Source organism: Epinephelus fuscoguttatus, linkage group LG16 (genome assembly GCF_011397635.1).
Source record: "Epinephelus fuscoguttatus linkage group LG16, E.fuscoguttatus.final_Chr_v1".
Lineage (NCBI taxonomy): Eukaryota > Metazoa > Chordata > Actinopteri > Perciformes > Serranidae > Epinephelus > Epinephelus fuscoguttatus.
Window position 1 is genome coordinate 20928214 of NC_064767.1, and position 11169 is coordinate 20939382.

Below are 11169 nucleotides of genomic sequence, written 5' to 3' on the forward strand. Positions count from 1 at the left end.
TGGAAAAAAAACTATAACATGTTTTAATTACCTGAGGCCTGTACTAGGAAGCAGAATTTGGAGTCTGGGTTTTCAGTACCAGAAAGCTGGTCCTCTCTTTACCAGGATAAATCACTGTGGCAACTTATACTGAACAGCTAACCTGCTCTGGGGCAGGTTAACTTCAGAGTATTGGATCACAGCCTGTCGAGACTCAACCACTGAACAATAAGATCACTGACGAAAAAAGTATCCATGGAAAGAAGTCTGGAGTATCAGGTAAAAAAGAGGAGCCTACATGTTGTGGGTCAGTAAAATGATTTAATTGTTCCAAGGATCTATTTCCATGGTTTTAAAACAGGGCTTCTAACAAACAGAGAGATCGTCTACAAAACTGAACACATGATTGTAACAGTATTTTCACTTATGCAAATTTTATTTTAGTCTGCAGTGACAGTGTTACTATTTTACACTCTGATTCCATCACTGCAGCTCAAAATAACATGAGACACCTGTGTGATGAGAAGTAGGAAAAAAGATAAGTTGTTATTAGTAAAATAATCCACACACTGTTAATTGGCTCCTGTTATTATAAATGCCACATTTCAGTCAGAGAGACCTCATCAGTCATTAACCAGGCTTCTTCTCCACTCTCTACTGCAGAAGCAGAAACGTTCTGGTGTTACTTTAAAGTGTTTTATGTGACATATTCAGAGTTGTTTTGTCATCTTCCAACTAAATAGCAAAAAATACTATTTACTAATGTCACATATAGTCCAGTGTTACCTACACATGATATAAGACTTGGCCAACAGTGAAGTTTTGGGATAGTATTTTCAATGTTTCTACATTTTCCATTGTAAGATTACAGAGTATTGTGTATATCCCACATCATTGACATTTTACTGTCTCACAGTCACAGATACTTTTGGTAATGTGTCATCTCGTATCATATGAAGAAGCCTAGCCTACTTCATTCATAGTTCTGATGATGTCACTTGTAATTAACACATGAACGTGCTCGTGGCTGGACAGGAAAACCCAGAGTTGACTGAACTGGTTGATTACCAGCTTTGTAGTGCCCCTTATCCAGACAGCCAATGTGACGGGTTAGTTAAGCCAGATAACGAAAAGATATCCTGGGTAAGTTGAACTGGCTTCGTAGTATGGGTCTCTGATCTGTTTGTTTTGGAGAGGAGGGGCTCCTGGTAATAATTTCCTGAACAATGAATACTGAGGGAATTCTAACTGGGAGTTACAGGAGAAGTTTCAGCTGGGTGCAGTCGGCAATCCTCACCGCTAGACGCCACTAAATACTACACACTGCTCCTTCAAGTTGTTCAGCTCTGGAAATCTTCAAGCAAGAGGCAGAAAAGCTGGCTGTTGTTACATAGCTATAATCACCACATTTGTCTGTGTAAACTCCTAAAAATGTCACATACAGCGGCAGGTGGCATCATGTCAGCCTCATAGCCCGAGACCTGACAGAGCAGCAAATCCCTCCCTGGACAGCAAACATTATGCTAAAGATTGTCAACAAAAAGTCAGTCCTCCCATTAGACTTATCATTACACATTACGTTCACCTGAATGCTTTGAGTGTTACCACATCTGTCCACGTGATCACACCGGCTTCAACAGCCGTAAACAGCAACACAGCAACTTGCATTCATTTAAGTAAATTAATATTTGTCAGACTAATTTCAAACCTACTAGATCACATTATGTCTACAAATGTGTACAAAACAATAACAGTCTGAGTTCATTATTTAAATCACTATTAATAACTGCAACACACTTAAAATGATCAAAGAATTGAACTGCATTTTCAGGCACAGCAGAGATTTGGAGCTGGAATTATTTTTTGTTGGTGTGACGGGGGACTGTCTCTGACATGAATGTGTTATTTGATCAAATTTAAGTCATGAATACGTTTAAAAATCACAAGCAGCATACTTCCTCTAGCAGCGCAAACACCAACAGCAGAAACAATCGATGAGGAACAACAGAAAAGTCATTAGTAATGAAAACTCGTTTCATATTCATAATGAAATGACAGCAGGGACCCTGCTGTTGGGATCTTGCGGTTAGTTTGCAGAAATCCACATCAAAAGCAGTTCATTACATCTTTCTGTTTACAAGCACTCGAGTAAATTACACATATAAATGGTGGATTGATAATGTTCCAAAAGAAAAACCCTCAAAGAAGTTCCAGGAGTTGCGCAGCACTTCCCAAAGATCGCATGACAGCTGGTGTTGAAAATACAATGACATGTAAACTATTTTCTTTGTCTGCTCAGCCGCAGTGGCTGCTGCTGCTGCTGCTCAGGCCAATTACACAGTTTTTCCTACAGTTAGTCCAAACAAAACACTGCTGCGTGTTCAGAGGCAAAGACAAACTTCCATGAGATGCTTCTAGGATGAGTTGTTACTGCATACTATCAGTGGGACAGACAGGGGCTAAAAAAAGAAATGCATTTACACAGAAAGGTCACAGATTATCAATTAAGCATACTTCCAGTCCGTTCTCTCCTTACTCCAAGACAGCCATTAGTGTCTGAAACGCAACGTGCACCGACTAGAAACTTGCTAGGGTTAGAGAATAAATTACACTGAACATTACGGATAATTAACTTGATCAAAGTACCAACTTTATTATTGCACATGTTGATTTGAGAAGTCAGATTCCAGTGTGGATGCTGGAAGAAACTTCTGATAATTAAACTATGAGGAAGTGGTATTTGTCTGGCTACATGAACGCACTAGAAGACATTCACACTTCTAAAACTGGTGTGTGTATCAATTAAGTTGCTGCTTTAACTAAAAATGATTTCTGTAAGCGTGGTTGCTATGATGGATTAGCCATCAAAAACATTTCTGCAAGTAGATTTTTTGACTCAAACAAAAGTAATGAATATGGATGGCTGACTGGCTTTCAGAAATCTAATTACATATGATACGCTGGAGAAAATGGTAGAGATGTAAAGCAGCATGCATAGTGTGTTAGCTTAAAAGACTAAAAACAGAACTGGAGCATGAATAAGCTTTGCTCTTATGAATCAAAGCTCAGGGAAAAAGTGAAGTTCAACATGGGAGGAATTATATTAGAATAAAAAGGTCACATGTTTTTCCATTGATTGATTCCTTATAGTCACACAGCTTTCAAAAAAAATACATCAAATGCTGTTTGATGTCCTGCCATGCAAACAGCCTGAATAAATGTGAGTGTCTCACTACAGTACATCCAAATATACTGTAGTCACATTGCAGCTGTTGAGACTGCCGACAGACACTTACAAGACATCCATATAAATGAAAGACGCAAAGCCTCTGTTCTTAATGCGGAACTTAACGACAATTTCCATCCCTATTTCCACACTGTCGTATCACTCTGCCTTAAGTCGCTCCTGTTTCAAGACGTCGCCTTCAACGCTGCTGATTAAGAAGCAGTGTGTCAAGTCTGCAGTCAGTCCACCAATCAGGCTCAGACAGGTGACAAATTAAAGCAAAGACTTGAGGAAACAAGAGAAGGAACATAATTAATGCAGATTCTTCTATACAACATGTAAGGGGTCACTGAATGGTTTGATGAGCATGGAAATGGTCTGACTTATATGGTATGTGCTTTGTAGTCTACAGATCTCAACCCAGTCAACCACCAAACACAATAAAAAGAAGGACAGAGCTGCTAACATTACCCTACACTCCTGATAGCACCCAGGACAAGTAGTACAGCACAGTGGATGTGCGTGGCATCCATGGGACTTTCATAGCCAAACCAGTAACATCCCATACTAATGTGGTTAGTTTATAACGTGCTCCTTGGAAGTAATGCTCGGTTAAACTTTAATTAGAGCAGATAAACACACCGTTTAATCCATTTTCTACACTTATGCTGGTGTTTTTTTAATGGTCTTGCAAACAAATCTACACCACCATCCAAACAGCTCAGTCACCAGGAAAGCATTGAATGTTTCTGCAAACCACAGAAACGGTACGTTTCATACATCATACAAGCATTTCTAAAGTGACATAGTATATACAATGTACTCTGTCATTAGGAGGCAGAGAAGATGGCGGATGGCGTGTCACCTCGGCAAGACACCTGCCAGGATGCAAAACCACTGTTCAATACCCCCAAAAAACAAAACCGGTTGTTTTTTAGCGAGTCATCGCAGTGTTTAAGTGGCTATTTTTTTAGTGACCCATCACTATGTTTACAGTGGGAATTGTGCCATGAAAAGCAGTTGTTTTTATATTGACATCGCTGCGTTTCCAGCTGGGATTGTCCCATCAAAATTGGGTGGCAAAACATGATCTTTTCCTAACCATAACCAAGTGTATTTGTACCCAAACCTAACCACACATTAACCACTGCATTGCTGAACGGTAAAGAAACGTAAACATCAATGTACCCCTTACATAATAACGTACAAATGTAATACAACACCAATCCCAACATTTATTTTGGCAGTTGGTTTGTTAGTACAGCAACATGTACACTGTTTCCTCATGTGTAGAAATCCAAAGCTTGACAGGCCTGCTGTGCATAGTTACAGCTGCTTATGTATGATTGGACAATCACTGTCAGGGGTAGGATTTAGCAAACACTCAACTGAACACCTATGAAGTTTTTACACGAACCATAACCAAAACACCAAATGAGAAAACATGTTTTATAAGAATGCAGTTTGATCACTTCTGTGGAGCACCAGAGACTTGGAGTATCTATGCCAAAAAACACTGCAGCTTTTCAGGAAGCTTGTGACTGCCTTACCCCTCACTAAGACACTCTATTTTTTCCTGTAACGCAAGAGATGATCCCAATGCAGCTACCAGTGTGATAAAGCAGCAGGTAAGCACAAAACAGTGGATATTTGGATTGTTAATAGAAATATGAAACCCAAAATGGGATCAAATCAATATATAAAGGTCAAATATACCAGCCATTTTATTTGCTAAAATGCATGTTGTGTCTGGCTGCAGCAACACACAGTATTTGCACTGTTGTGGCTCCCTCCCCACACCCTCTTTTTGATTCGTGGCCACGAGCAGACAGAAACCTTGGGAGACTGTGAAAGCCCTAATGACATCATCAACCATAGGCCGCTACCTGCAGCAGTGCCATCCGACGGTCCATTCAGCTGAGCCAGCACCTCTGCTCGGCTGATGTATAGCAGCTGTCGAGCACTCCCCCTCTTCATCCTGTACATCATCATTTTATTGCACCCGTGCAACACACACATAAACAACTGCACACACACACTGTGCGTCTGATTGAGGGAGGGAACTTAAGATGAGTAAGAAATATCAATATAAACACTATGTGGTCCTATAAACAATGTTTTTTAATCACTGCCATTAGCATTACTCCAGTGAGGTTTAGTTCACAGGGGTGTATGACATCATCCATAGGAAGTCATTAGATTGGATCAATACTGTATTCCCTACAGATGAAGACCAGCCACAGTGGGGCAAAGTAGCAGGGCAGGCCAGGATTAAGTTAGTGCACGGGAGGCAAAGAGAAACGACACAGTATCATACCTTTATTATGTTATTAGATTACAGCCCAGCCAGAGGCTGATACAACAAGACTAGCAGGGGATGTGTTCATACGATTACAGCCCAGGATCAGATAACAAAAGCAGTATGGGACAGCTGCACACAGTCTACGAGGCACTGGAAACCTTGTGGTACGGTTGCAGCTGCCATATGGTGGTAATATTGTTAATAGACTTTTAATTAGTTCAGCCGAGGATCAATTAAAAAAGTAAAACTTGCTAAGCCGGGAGTCTAGTAAACAGAGGTAATGACACTATCGCAACTTCCGTACAGTCCTAGGAGTCCAGGAAAAACCCACATCCTGAATAATGCACGCACATACTCCTGTACAAGGGAACAGGATACCTATGAGGAGTCATTTTTTTGGCTGGATCCATCTCCTGTCTCTATGTAAAATGCAATCAATATTATTTTACAGATTAAGCACCAGAGAGAGGAGACGGGGTCAAGCAGCTGACGTAGATATGCAGTGTGAGTCAGAGAGGGGGTCTGTAGGTGCCATTTTGAAACAAGCTGACATCAAAGATTGAAAAAGAAAGATATTAGGATTACAGATAATTGCTGCTGATCGGCTGGGGTACAAAGTGTTGTGGTTACCTAGAAAATTAACACATCCTCCAGAGTTTATGTACAGGAAATACAGAAAAAGGGAAGTGTGTGTGCGTGTGTGTGTGTGTGTGTGTGTGTGTGTGTGTGTGTGTGTTAGAAAGAGGGGTGGGGGTATATTGTCTTGTTGATAAGGATAATCTACTGTCTTCAAGCAATATGACAAAACAAACAATGACACAGAAAAATGGCTAAAAATTACTAATTAATTTCAAGAGAAATGCTAAAACTTCACTAGTTGCAGCTTCTTAAATGGATACTATGCAGGAATTGTTGGCTACTTTCTGTCCAGCAAAAGTGAAAGTAAATTCAACAGACTTTGTCCGCTTTGAGTGTGTGCACAGGAATGTCCAGAGCACAGCAAAATAAGAAAGAGAGAGAAAAAAGTAAGAGAGCAGAGTCTCTGCAGATAAAAACACCACCACACACTTCTAGTTCTAGTTATAAGTGATGATTGAGAGGGATTACTTTTGTACTTTTGCTGCCTGACGTTTTACTGACCAAACAGCTGAGGAAGTAACTTAGCTGCATAACCATCAGCTTTAAAAAAAAAAAAAAACAAAAACGTGTTACTCAACACAGATAAATACATTTCATTTCAGCTCTTTGCCCTTTGAAAGTGTCTGTATGTGGTTAGCGAAGACAGGCATCGGCTATTGGAACAAACTAATTAGCCGAAATAAAGATTACTGTGGGTGAGCCGAAGCTAAAAACCTTTTTCTGAAACTCTTCTGCAAGTCGAAATGTTTCAGGCCGTTGTTAAATTGAATTTGATTGAAACCTCTATAGAATAGCACAATAGGAGCTGTCAAACGCGTCCTCTGTTCCATATTGTAAAATAATGTGGGAGGCACATTTCACCATCACAACCAATTGTGTCAAACAATGACGGCAGTTAATTGGCAGAAAGCTACTATCGGAGCCTTCAGATACTTTGGATTGCATTCTTTCCGCCCTCCAATTACTTTCTTCAGAACCTATCTCTGGAGACAGAAAGTATAAGTTAATTTGCAAGCACACAATGGCACAGTCCATTAAGACTGCAGGCTCCTTCGCTCGCAATTTTAGCAGCTTAACAGACACAGTCTCCGTCGCCCTCTTCCTCCCGTTTGGAATCATAATCATGGCTTTACTTTCTCATTTCTCCCTGCAGTCGGTCCTGACAGGACGACTGATGACTTCAGAGTATGTTGACAGCTCAGGCAGCTCGGGGTCTGGAATAGATGAGATTTCTCATAACGGCAGAGAGCTTGTTGATACCTGCAAAATCCTTCACTGTCAGAGGGCAGTAAGTCAGCCGGTCATGACGGAAGACCAGGCCAGGAAAAAGAAACCAGAGGGAGAGGACTGAACTCTAGGAAGTGCATGATGGGTTCATATGAGAGGATTATTCTTTACCAAAATAAGTTGGTGCGAGTGCAGTCAAACTTTTGGAAAAAAAAGACCCCTGACTTTAAGAGTCACTCAATAAGGTTTTCCACTTATTATTCTAAAAAAAATCCAACCCTGAACATTTGATATCTTTGCAATAATTCAACTAAAAATATATACTCCGCATGAAGACTGTGACAAGTCGAAAATGTCTCATGAATAAAAAGGCTGGCTTCTCTTTTTCGCCGATACTGTAGATTAAAAGCGTTACCAATGACGTTTTTTCAAAGTCAAGATATTTCTTTTGTTCAATTCAAGTACGAAACCAAGATTAGAGCTCCAACAGCTTGCCTACAAAAAGGCCACCATCCGTCGCCATTGTTCAAACACTCAGTGTTTGTGTGGAGAAGAAGTCAATCTATATGCGGTAATTTCATGCGAGGAGGCCTACTTACACAGCAGCGCGACACAGAGAATACGCATTGTGTTATCTGCAAGTTTACGCATGCACACTCTACAGATACCAGTGGGACAATGAGGCTTCTTATCGCAACAAGCCCTCTGTATTTCACAACACTGGCAAAGACATAACCAAAGGCTACAGTGATGTAACGCACACAGGGGCACAGCTTGCTCTTCCTATAACCCTGGCAGTAGCTGAACACCACACTGTAGCCTGCACCAACATAAAGGTGGTGCCATGAGAAGCTGTCTTTGACATGATGCCAGGACTCGTTGCCTTGGAATGAAGATGAGTGAAATGTTTGCACTCCCACAGAAAAAAAATAAATACCACAGCAGGCATCCACACAGTGGTAGCGAGAGCAGAAAGCTGTAGAGTACACAAGAGTGCTTTGCTTTAAAAAGATTTAAAACAAGCTGCTGCTGCCATACACATGCACAGACCATACAGCAGGCATCATGGCACACAGCAGAGCTGGAGTGTAAGGTGGAACAAACTGGGGAAAGCTGATCCTGCAGCCAGTGAGAGTACAGAGTGTAATCTGAGAGCCACTGTAACAACTCCCTGATTATTAGGTCTGATGGCTGACTACAAACCTCACTATATCAAACATTTTACACTATAATCCAAGTGTGGAATTGTGGCGTTGTTCATGTCATGCAGCAGATACAGGGCAGGAATCACTGATATTTTCTGGCAGCTGTAGCCTGTAGAAGCAGTGCAGCTGGGTGCTCCACTTGGCTTTATTATGGCACATAATAAGGCAACAGCCGGCCGGACAGTGCGCCTCAGACCTCTAGTCTACAGAACAGACAGTGGCAAATGCTCTGTGGGACAAAGGAAGCTCTGCTGTGGGCCATCATGCAAATTTCATCACAGACAATCAATACTGATTCATGATGTTAAACTCAAAAGGGGCAGACCTGCAGCTATATCGCACCATGACCCCATATTAAATGCAGGGTAACAGCATCCTAGACAGCAGTGATGGGAAAAATGCTCCAACATCCGATGCAATAAATGCTTAATCGTGTCAGAATGCTATTAATTATATTTTCATGACCTGGTGTCCCATATTATTCCACTGAGCGCTGCAAAGGCAGGGTGAGACCAACACCAACACCAACAAAGGCTTGCTCGGACACAGTCAATCAACATTACGTCTTCTCTTGAGTCTAACACATGCTGAATGGGCAGAAACCCAAGCAATAAATTCATATCAAGCCAGCAGACATTTCAGCTGACACAAACGCGTTGCTGATTTTTTTTTCTTTGCTGCAGAGCGCAACAGACATTAAACTGAATTATCATACCTTAATCACAACAGGCTACGGTGACCGTCGCCAGGGACCGACTCTCTGCTTCTACAGCGGGCAGTGAAAGAAATAAAAAAGCAAATTCTCACACATTCACATCCAGGCACAGTCCAGACGCACGTCCGTCCGTCCGTCCAACCGACCGACCGTCAGCCGCCTCCGGTTGGATCTAATACAGCGAGAGGCGCAACGGAGACAGAGGAGCCTCAGTGTGGACGGACGCATAGCTGCATTGGACCAAATGTTGCTCCATATTCCAACTAACAGGAAAAAAGAGGGCACTCACCGCTGTGTTTGGCACCGAATAACGACGTTTTGTTTATTTCATTGCCCCCGCTGAGCAGCTGTGTGTAGTGGTGCGTCACTGACTTCCGCGTTAAGATGGAGTGAAAAAAATGCAAGGGAAATAATGAGTTTAAAGGACAGGCGGCGCACGCGGGCGCACTGAGGGGTGGGAAATGTAGCCTGTGATGCTGAAGAGGAGGATGACTGTGAGATATGTAGCCTAATATTTACATCAGTTACTCATGTCTGTTAAATGGAAATGTGACAAACCCAAATAACATTGTCATCCAACAACTCTGCAGTTCCTCATTAAATTGACTGTTAGCCTACCTCATATCAGTGTCAGCACTTTTAACACGTCATTTCAAGCAAGAGCAGGCAGCTGTGACAAACAAAAACAAAAAATAAAATTGGTAACATATACTATCTGCATGTTACCAACCGTATTGGCTAGAGAACACAGTGGAACATTTAGCCGCTAAAGAGTCAAATATGTCCCTCAGGAGACAATAACAGGACAGTGAATATTGGACTTACATTCATTAGGTGAACATGAAAACCGACTCCAAATGAGGGCCAATTTTGCCCCATGTCTGGTCCTGGAGTCTGTACTGGCAAACAACCACTGACCCCGAGTAAAGCCGGTTAGCTTAGCTTAGCACAAAGGCTGGTAACAGGGGAAAACAGCTAGCATGCCGTTGACAAGCTCACCAATTAACATGCTACAGCCTACCATGATTGTTAATTGTCCCTTCGCTAAGTCCCGCCCCCGGACCCAGACTGGCCAATCAGAACGTAGCATCAAGCAAGGGTCCGAAAACAACACAGCTGTGCTCCATTAACTGTAATGCCCTTGTTAAGATTTCCTTAATTTTCAGGCTGAATTTGTGGATTTCGAGCTAAATTTTGTGCCTGGAGCTCGTAGTGTATTTATGATACTCGTTACCTGGGGAGGTTGGTAAAAAATATATGTTTCTTCCCTGCTCCAAAACCAAATTGAAACCCTGAAAATGTAGGGTTAGCTAGATAGCTACTGAAGATATAGCCTACTGAATGTATACACATGCTGCTTTTGCTTTGTAAAGATTATACCATATAGTGAAAAAAAGGCCGACCCTGCTGTACAGGAACCAGTGAAGGGAAGCAGGGAAACTTTGCTGATATTCAACAAGCTGTGTGTCATCCCAGTGTGCGCAGATAAACACTGTTTTTCCACACAGCTGGTTGAACATCAGCGAAGTTTCCCTTTATATTCATTGTGTTCTGTGGCGATCAGCAGTGATGTGGTGGTTCACTTTTACACTGTGATCTGTAGCCTATAGTTCGGCTTTAGCTTCTAACTATCTTTGTCTTTTTAACCTGTTGTTGCTGCTGAGTCAGTTTGACATCCTGGATATATCCTTCTAACACAGACTGTACACCCCTCTGTCTGCTTCTCTCTGGAATCACTGTTTCATTTTTCAAAAAATTTAATAATATTTCTTCAAGGAGTGCAGTTAGTTACAGTGTGGGCTCAATGCTTACTCTGACATCTTGTCAGGCCATCACAAAGATGCGGGGCTTAGCAAAAGGTCAGTTGATTAAAAAA

At 41.7% G+C, this 11169-nt stretch overlaps 1 protein-coding gene across 5 annotated transcripts in view; it reads right to left on the reverse strand.

Annotated features, from left to right (window-relative positions):
• The window catches only part of marchf8 (membrane-associated ring finger (C3HC4) 8), a 111257-nt gene that overhangs the window by 98141 nt on the left and 1947 nt on the right, over positions 1-11169 (reverse strand). The window contains exons 1-2 of one of the 5 annotated variants that reach the window (XM_049599773.1): positions 10119-10179; positions 9912-9963 (exon numbers count right to left, since the gene is read on the reverse strand). The exons of 1 other annotated variant lie outside the window; for it this stretch is intronic. The gene's annotated coding sequence lies outside the window, so the exon portion shown is untranslated. Of the gene's footprint in view, positions 1-9293; positions 9345-9385; positions 9466-9582; positions 9673-9911; positions 9964-10118; positions 10180-11169 lie in introns of those variants that run through there. 3 more of the 5 variants (XM_049599772.1, XM_049599770.1, XM_049599771.1) reach the window with 3 other exon arrangements.